Raw genomic sequence first — 8,050 nt, forward strand, 5'->3', positions numbered from 1 at the left:
CATGATTCACATTTATCACCTGCACTTGTGCCTGTTTTCCCACGGTGGAGGTTCCTCGGAAAAACCCGTTCATGTCTTTGGAAGACCTTTCTTTTTTTTTTTTTGGGGGGGGGGGGGGGGGGGTAGCAGAATTCGCATGCGCGAATTCAACCTCCTCTTGTCGTTTTACCAACCACCAACCAACCTGCTTTGTACATGAGCTATGGTGCTTCTGCGCAGATATAAGACAGCGTTACTTTTCTGATTCTTGTTGTTTAGTTTCGAAAGCGATTGCCCTATCTACAGGGATCTCAAACACGCGGCCTCTTGGCCGCCAAAGAGAACGAAGCTACCCTCTCGAAAAATTTAAAGACGAATTAGGAGAACAGATTTTCAGGCATTGTTTTCAGCCTGGCCTGCCGCACTGCTGCTGCGCTGTCCATGTTAGGTAGAATACACTGCATGCGAGCAGTTCTTGTGGCTCTCCAACCTCACAAAATTACGGACACGGCAACCTGGTATTCGCGTGCGGTATGGTACACTAGCACACCGTAGCTAATAAGAGGATTGAGTCGATCTTCTGTCTATCCTAATCCATATACTAAATCAAATAGTGACATTAAAACTCGGCTTTTGAAAGAACTCAGCCAAAAAGAAAAGCAAACTGTCAGTTCGAAAGAGAGGTAGTCGAAGTGGCTGAAATAAGTGGTTCTTCCAGTTGTACTACTGAAGCTTCTATTTGTCGGATGGATAAGGAACTTGAATTTTTATTCAAATCATAGGAATTTTTTTCACTTGTGTCACCCCTTATCACTAGGGTGGTTTTGTTTGCACATGCCTAAAACTGTCATTTTGAGGGTCTTGTCTGACATACTTGTACAGACTTCTTGACTACGGAGCTATGGCAGACAAGGATAGCAGGAAAAGATCACCACTAGGTGTAAAGTTCCTTTTTAATCAGGTCGTCTCAAAACTCCCAATCCCAACGTTCAACCTTCCTTTTCTGTTTTTCCAGAAATAAACCAGTTGATTGTGGAGTGGTGTTGTCCTTGTCTGCCACAGCTGCCACAAGATGTCATACCAACTAGCCCATTCTACAGTGCTGGACAAAAGTTTATGGAACATACTCTGGCGCACTCCTCCCTCTGAGTGACAAGCTGGCAGCGAATGGTATCGTACGGGCTTGCATACAGGTGACTGGGCTACCTATACGCACATGTCTAAGTCTGTACGGTCCCATTCACTGTCACACTAAGGAAGGAATGCGCCGGAGCATGTTCTCTAACATTTGTCTAGCCCTGTACTCGTTTTGACATGGTGGGATAGCAATGCACCTGCGCACATGACTGCGTCGGATTTCCTATCATTATAGTTTAGTTGTAAGCAGCTCTGTCTCTCCATTGTCCCGTCTGTATGCTCTTATTCCTTTTTGCAGTTATGTACCAACTGGCCCAAATTTCTGCACTTTTCATTAAATACAACATAGCAAACCCGAAGCCATGACCCACTGTGAATATGCCAGCTAGCTCTTTCTCTTTGATTTTCCATACTTATTTTTCCAACTGCGAGCTAAGGCAGCAAGTAAATGGATAATTTGGAGTGCTCCTGAACATTCTCCTAAACCTTTGTGAAGGTCGAATAGTTTTTCATACTTTCAGCACTCGACTTGAAAGGCCGCCGGTCCTGTTTTTGTGTACAATGTTATGTATGATATACCAAAGTTTTACGGTAACTACAGTAATTTCTTTTCCTTGTGGCCCTCCATGATGTGGTCTAAAGTCAATGTGCCCTGTGGCTCCAATGGCGTTCTTCGGACCCAAATATACTGTCTCGTAAAGTTTTGTCCTCAGTGCCACGAGGGTTCAATGATATAGACTGGCATACAATTATGTCAAGTACACCCAAAGACCTTTTTTCTAATTCTCGTATTATTGGACTACACAAAAAGAACTACCTTTATAGTACGGAGAGAAAGGGGAAAAATGGAGGCATCAAGTACATTCTCCACGTCACTTTTGTCGAGAAACGGTGATAGCTTTTGCAAAAGACATAGTACAGGTCTCTCGCAACAACCTCGACATTTTCTGCTTCATATTTTCTGTGCGAATGAATAACAGGAGTTATAGTCGGTTCCACATAATGTTCACCTTAGCAATATGTTCTGTGATGCATACTTTGACCATCCAAAAAGTGGCAGAACATGACTCCTTCAACTCTAAATATTACTGTCATCAAAAATATAGTGCTTAACGAAATGTATGGCATTTGCAACTGCAATGATTGCTTTCTATCAGCACTGTTGTAGCCATCGTGCTTGAGTTATGGTTAGTTCAGTGATCTCCTATCACTATCAGGGTTTGTTCTATCAGCAGAACGCTAGCCATTGTGGCGGACATATGGTGGCCCTGATAAGGGCCGTTTGTTTACTTCGTCCAGGTCTGCTGTTTCTTCTCCCGTGCACCATGAAGCTACTGAAGAATTCCTTAGCATGTCCACAGTCCATCTTCTAGTGTACATAGCTCCCTACGGGAGCATGCTGTTGGCATAAGACAATCCGTGGGGTGGGGCATCGTCACGCAGCTGGTGCCTGTGAGATGCCCTGGACAGCATTCAGGCATGAATGCAAAAGGCCAATGCAATAATCCTGTGGGAGTGGCACACTTGATTACAGTATGCCACCAGAGGCCTTCCGCCGGGTCAGCTCTGTTTGAAGACCTTGAACTGAAAGTAAAACATAATTGTGAGTAGTATGAAATTACTGAGAATTATAAGTAAACAGTGTCAGTTACAAATCTGTCAGCTCAGCACGAGAACAATTGTGTGCCTGCTTTGATTGGCCTAGTGAGGACTACCATAAGCAGGGGTATGCAAATTCTCCAATAGAATCCCAATACCTCTCTCTCTATCCCATACCCAATTCATATATGGCATCTGACAGTCCTGGCCTTTCTGGTCAGCTACAGGGGTTCCACCTGGAAACAACAGGGTGAAATGTATTTAGGCAACAAAAAGCTTCAAGTTTGCAGCTTTTAACATGCTGGATAACATTTTACTCTCCGTAATCATCATTTGCAAGCCTTAAATTTTGGCAGTGTCATTTATAAAATCCTCTACAATTTTTGAAAAGAAAACCATCTGATCACTCACTGCGGCGTTTCTATGCTATCAGAGGCCATATGAGGACAGGAAAACGTTGTTTGGTTGTTCAAACCAGGTCGGAGCTTAAAACCTGAGTGGTATCACTCGACACCGCTGCTTGATTGCGGATTTCTGAGCCTTAAATTCTGACTGTATTACACGTTAGATCACTCACCGAGGCTTTTATAAGCTATCGATAGCTGTACGAGAACAGGAAAACGTCGTACGGTTGTTGCAACTTGATCGGAGCTTAAAACCTGAGGGGTATCATTCGTAACTGCTGCTTGACTGCAGGGTTTTGAGCGCTAAATTCTAAGTGTATTACACGTTAAATCACTCACTGAGGCTTTTATAAGCTATCGAAAGCTGTACGAGAACAGGAAAACGTCGTACGGTTGTTGCAACTTGATCGGAGCTTAAAACCTGAGGGGTATCATTCGTAACTGCTGCTTGACTGCAGGGTTTTGAGCGCTAAATTCTAAGTGTATTACACGTTAAATCACTCACTGAGGCTTTTATAAGCTATCGAAAGCTGTACGAGAACAGGAAAACGTCGTACGGTTGTTGCAACTTGATCGGAGCTTAAAACCTGAGGGGTATCATTCGTAACTGCTGCTTGACTGCAGGGTTTTGAGCGCTAAATTCTAAGTGTATTACACGTTAAATCACTCACTGAGGCTTTTATAAGCTATCGATAGCTGTACGAGAACAGGAAAACGTCGTACGGTTGTTGCAACTTGATCGGAGCTTAAAACCTGAGGGGTATCATTCGTAACTGCTGCTTGACTGCAGGGTTTTGAGCGCTAAATTCTAACTGTATCACACGTTAAATCACTCACTGAGGCTTTTATAAGCTATCGATAGCTGTACGAGAACAGGAAAACGTCGTACGGTTGTTGCAACTTGATCGGAGCTTAAAACCTGAGGGGTATCATTCGTAACTGCTGCTTGACTGCAGGGTTTTGAGCGCTAAATTCTAACTGTATCACACGATAAATCACTCACTGAGGCTTGTATAAGCTATAGAAACTTGCACGAGAACAGGAAAACGTCGTTCGGCTGTTGTAATTTGGTCGGCGCTTAAAACCTGAGGGGTATCATTCGTAACTGCTACTTCACCGCAGGGGTTTGAGCCCTAAATTCTAACTGTATCACACGTTAAATCACTCACTGAGGCTATTTATAAGCTATCGAAGACTATATGAGAACAGATATACGTTTTTTGATTGTCCAAATTTGATCGGAGTATCATTCGGCACTGTTGCCTGTAAATCTTCCGAAATTGAACTTATTTAACGGATTTCACCACAGCTGAAACAGGGCGCGAATGTTTCACTAAAAATTCGGGAGTACAAACATCAAGGAACTAAAATTACTTACCTCCATGTGGTAATTAGCATGGAACAAGAAGCACAACACACACACGTCCACCTACGACAGCGCGAAACCGACGACTGAGAACAATTGATGTCTTCATGCGCTGACCAGGGCACTACATTCATAGCCACCGCCGCCGAGGCGTACGAACACAACGAATGATACCCCTCAGGATCTAGCCTGCAGGGTTTTGAGCGCTAAATTCTAACTGTATCACACGATAAATCACTCACTGAGGCTTGTATAAGCTATAGAAACTTGCACGAGAACAGGAAAACGTCGTTCGGCTGTTGTAATTTGGTCGGCGCTTAAAACCTGAGGGGTATCATTCGTAACTGCTACTTCACCGCAGGGGTTTGAGCCCTAAATTCTAACTGTATCACACGTTAAATCACTCACTGAGGCTATTTATAAGCTATCGAAGACTATATGAGAACAGATATACGTTTTTTGATTGTCCAAATTTGATCGGAGTATCATTCGGCACTGTTGCCTGTAAATCTTCCGAAATTGAACTTATTTAACGGATTTCACCACAGCTGAAACAGGGCGCGAATGTTTCACTAAAAATTCGGGAGTACAAACATCAAGGAACTAAAATTACTTACCTCCATGTGGTAATTAGCATGGAACAAGAAGCACAACACACACACGTCCACCTACGACAGCGCGAAACCGACGACTGAGAACAATTGATGTCTTCATGCGCTGACCAGGGCACTACATTCATAGCCACCGCCGCCGAGGCGTACGAACACAACGAATGATACCCCTCAGGATCTAGCGCCTCCCGTGAGACGGTCGCCTACTGCAACAATGCAACTGCATGCTTAATTGTTTTAGCATTGGTTGCGTGCGCGTGAGGTATCTTCACGCCTTCTTCGCTCGGCGACCAATGATAGCTTGCAAGCGAAGTAATGCACGCATTACTTCATCGAGAATAGCTCCCCAGGTCTGTGTTGTATTCCCATCCTGCACTTACAACACTTTGTTCACTTCGACCAACACCGTGTCACCGTCCTGCACCTTCCCTCGAATGTCGCACGTGGCCCTACACTCCGAGCACTCGGCCTCGTGTTCAACTGAGATGCAACGAGAAGATAAACTTGAAAGGTTCGAAGTGCAGTAACATATTGATCGGCTAGGTGCAATTATATCACACATTATTTTTGCAGGCTGCACACGTTAATACTGAAGCCAGTATGAGAAGGATGGAACCTGTTCTGAGCGGGACACAAAAGAAGATAATCCAGAGGCCAACCTTTCAGTGAGAAGACTTGACAAGCAACAACCTTATGACAAAGTTAGAAACACTAAATAAGTCATGAAACAAGTGCATCTCTAAATCTCGTAATTAACCATTGCAGTTGAGCTCAGATTTGCGAACAGGACGAAAATTTTGGGAGGGCCTTATTCACTGTGTGAATGACTTCACTGGAGTAACCCAAAGCAGAACGTCAACATTGCATAACATGTGGGACTCAGTCTTAAGTAAGTTACTTCTAAAACGTATAGTAACTAAGTTACAGCTATAGTTACTTTCTTGGTCGAGTAACTAGTTACAATTACTGAGAGAAAATAACTTAGTGACATGACAGTTACTTTTTATAAAAATGATGACCATGAGAGGGTGATACAATTGTTAAAAACATACATTTATTTACATTTACTGAAGTGCGATAAAAGTTGTCTGGCACTTAACGAGAAGCATATAAGGTAATACGCGGTTATCCCACACGGAAAAATACGACATGTGCATGCAACTTGGCGCATCGCGGTGAAGAAGAAGAGCACGGTGACACGCACGCGTTTCGTACCGTGTAGAGAGACATACACAAGAACAAGGAACTCTCCTCAAGATGCTTTTTCAGGTTTGAAGTTGACGTCCTGTTTGCCGGTACGTCTTATTCCATAGCGTGCACATTGCAATTAAATTATTCTCGTCCTTCCGTGATAAAAACTCAAAGGTTGCTTCACATAGCAGCCACGGAAGCTTAGGATAGCAACAACCGGGGCCGGAATAGCCATTGCACTGGTCGGAGTGTAAGTGAGCTGACCGGAAAGTTTCTCTTTGTGTATAATCATTCCTTTGTCCATATCCACCGAAGGCAGGATCCCATGCAAGGGCAGTGACACTGTTATTTACATATGACTCACTCCGAACGTTGAGGGTCACTAACTTCAAGGAATTTCTGTTCGCAAAGTTGGAATTCCCTGCTTGGTCAAGATCTCAAGGCAGGGGGCACATACCAATTACGGATAAAAGGAAGGAAGACACTGTTAGGGGGAAGTAGGGGAAGGTAGGGGGGAAAAAGGAACGACATTTATTCGAGTATCTAGTTACATTTTGCAGTTACATTCACAGAAATAGTAACTAGTTACAGTTAAAAGCTACTTCTCTGGAAATGTAACTAGTTACTGTAACTAATTACCCCCAAAAGTAACTAGTTACAGTTACAAGTTAAAAGTAACTTAGTTACTACCCAATACTGGATCAAGTCATGCCTGCCAAATACTGATTACACTTGGTATAATTCTATAACTGTATTGGTTATGTGTAGTATAGCGAGCTATCTTTAATATGACCGTAACCGTTTCCGTGAAGGGATGATTGCCATATTTGCATCGCCCCTGGCCGCGGAATGTCGAACGTCGTGTCTTTCCCCCAGTAAACATGACACTTTTCAGACTGGCACGTTGCGTGGGAAAGTAGCAAGAGAAGATTTGAAGAAGAATGCAGAAAGAGTGAAGTCACATTGTACTCATTACCAGACCTCAAACATTTGCATAACCTTGAAACTGACTATCTCCCCCAATGAGCATGACAGTCGCCCGCAGGTGGCTGCACATGCCCATACGCTTACTCGGAAAAGGTCCAGTTTGGTCAAAAAGTGGATTACCATACTAACCAACAGCATACGTCACAAACACCTAGTGCAGCACCTTTGTGTCACGGAGCGATGACTAACATAACTGCTTTTTGTTGCTTGTCATCCGGTTCGTTGTAACGTTTATTCAATTCTGTCTGAAATCAGCCCGGCAGCTTAGGTCTGCATCACTCTTGATTATCTCAAGATAAGGAGCACATCTGTAGGTCAGGAAAACGACGCATTCAACAGCTAGCAGTTACATTAATGAGGGAAAAGTAGACATATTTTCCTATATTCCTCTAGAAAACATCGGTCATAGATACAGGAATGGTCATAATTAAGCAGAAGGATTTACGCAGCAAAGGAATGGTTCCCATGGGAAGTGGTCATAAACCGTGCATGTCATAATCACAAGTGTCATTAGCAACCCGAGAATGCATGACAGAGTAAATATTTTTAATATTTATTATCATACAAGTGCCACTTTTCCAGTCGACGGGGTCGTCTTATTAATTGGACCATGTATGGTGTCATTTTTAGGGATCCATGTTGTCCACATCGACTGACAGCAGGTTACATCGACTGGTGTATATTGTCAGATTTTCCTTTTTTCAGAGAGCATTTGTCTGTACTTTCCTTTTTTGTAACTTTTGTACCTTTCTGTAATATAAAGTTTACAAAACCAA

At 43.2% G+C, this 8,050-nt stretch overlaps 2 long non-coding RNA genes across 4 annotated transcripts; one reads left to right on the forward strand and one right to left on the reverse strand.

The window, feature by feature from the left end:
• Positions 1-729: 729 nt before the first annotated feature.
• Positions 730-4,668, reverse strand: LOC135385152 (uncharacterized). Its single transcript, XR_010420324.1, has 3 exons — positions 4,498-4,668; positions 2,874-2,951; positions 730-2,700 (listed from the first exon to the last, which is right to left on the reverse strand). It is a non-coding gene; the product is annotated as an uncharacterized LOC135385152 (long non-coding RNA).
• Positions 3,137-8,050, forward strand: LOC135385151 (uncharacterized). Of its 3 annotated transcripts, none has more exons than XR_010420322.1 (3): positions 3,143-5,607; positions 5,670-5,985; positions 7,905-8,050. It is a non-coding gene; the product is annotated as an uncharacterized LOC135385151 (long non-coding RNA). The 3 variants fall into 3 exon arrangements; XR_010420323.1 differs by having other exon boundaries at positions 3,928-5,607; positions 5,670-5,797; positions 5,862-8,050; XR_010420321.1 differs by having other exon boundaries at positions 3,137-5,607; positions 5,670-8,050.

This window comes from Ornithodoros turicata, chromosome 2, assembly GCF_037126465.1.
Source record: "Ornithodoros turicata isolate Travis chromosome 2, ASM3712646v1, whole genome shotgun sequence".
Lineage (NCBI taxonomy): Eukaryota > Metazoa > Arthropoda > Arachnida > Ixodida > Argasidae > Ornithodoros > Ornithodoros turicata.